The sequence below is a fragment of the Leopardus geoffroyi genome, chromosome D4 (genome assembly GCF_018350155.1).
Source record: "Leopardus geoffroyi isolate Oge1 chromosome D4, O.geoffroyi_Oge1_pat1.0, whole genome shotgun sequence".
Taxonomy (NCBI): domain Eukaryota; kingdom Metazoa; phylum Chordata; class Mammalia; order Carnivora; family Felidae; genus Leopardus; species Leopardus geoffroyi.
Genome location: NC_059342.1, coordinates 59,778,129 through 59,779,524, shown reverse-complemented (window position 1 = coordinate 59,779,524; position 1,396 = coordinate 59,778,129). Strand labels below are relative to the sequence as shown.

At 43.5% G+C, this 1,396-nt stretch overlaps 1 pseudogene; it reads left to right on the top strand.

Moving 5' to 3' along the window:
- Window positions 1-214: 214 nt before the first annotated feature.
- On the top strand, window positions 215-948 carry LOC123593181 (annotated as a pseudogene).
- The last annotated feature ends 448 nt before the right edge of the window (window positions 949-1,396 follow it).

Below are 1,396 nucleotides of genomic sequence, written 5' to 3'. Positions count from 1 at the left end.
TCGGTCTCTACATGCTGAACTCCTACTCATCCGTCAAAGCCCAGCTCCAATTCTACTTTCCTCTAAGAAACCTTTTACCTACGCCCACCTTAAGAGTGGAATCATACTTTTGGCTTCTGGCTTGGAGGAGGCAAAGGTGCAACTGTCTTCAGTCATACCAAATCTGGGTTCATCTGACACCAGTTGCCTCCACCATCTGCCTAAGTTTAACACCAAGGAGATCAAAGTCATGTACCCGAGGTGCACTGGTGGGGAAGTCGGTGCCATGTCTGCCTTGCCCCTGAAGATTGGCCCCCTGGGTCTGTCTCCAAAAACAGTTGGTGATGACATTGTCGAGGCAACCAGTGATTATAAGGGTCTGAGGATTACAGTGAAACTGACAGTTCAGAACAGACAGGCCCAATTGAAGTGGTATTTTCTGCATCTGCCCTGATTATCAAAGCCCTCAAGGAACTGCCAGGAGACAGAAAGAAGCAGAAAAACATTAATAACAGTGGAAATATCACTTTTTAAAAAAATGTTTTATTTATTTATTTATTTATTTATTTATTTATTTATTTATTTATTTTGAAAGAGAGAGAGAGTGTGTGTGTGCATGAGTTGGGGAGGGGCAGAGAGAGAGGAAGACAGAACTCCAAGCAGGCACCATGTTGTCAGCACAGAGCCCCACACAGGGCTCAATTCCAAACTGTGAGATCATGACCTGAGCCCAAATCAAAAGTCAGATGCTTAACTGACTGAGCCACCCAGGAGCTCCAGAAATATCACTTTTGATGAGATTGTCAACATTGCCCGACAGATGCAGCACCTATCTTTAGCCAGAGAACTCTCTGGAACCATTAAGGAAATCCTTGGGTCTGCCCAATCTACAGTGTTGATGGCCACCACCCTTATGTCATCACAGATGATGACATCAACAGTGGTGCAATGGAATTCCCAACTAGTTAAAAATTACAAAGAAAGGATGCCTGAATGGCTCAGTTGGTTGAGTGTCCAAACTCTTGGTTTGGCTCAGGTCATGATCTCATGGTGATTGGATCGAACCCCGTGTTGGGCTCTGTGTTGGGCATGGAGTCTCCTTGGGATTCTCTCTCACCCTCTCTCTCTGCCCTTCCCCCATTCATAATAAATAACTAACTAAATAAATAGATGTTTTTTAAAAATCTACAAAGGAAAATATTTTAATAAAGGATCATTTAATAACAACAAAAAAAGGGGGGGATGGAATCATAGACTGCCATAGATATCTACCTAACCTATAATTAGAAACATTATTTCATAAAAATCACACAGGCCTATCTCTGACAACTGAAGGACCCAGGACAAGTAAAAGGGAAGTCTTGTAGCCCACAGCACCTGCTCCCTTTCCTTCCACCTCTCCTGCCCTGACTCCATC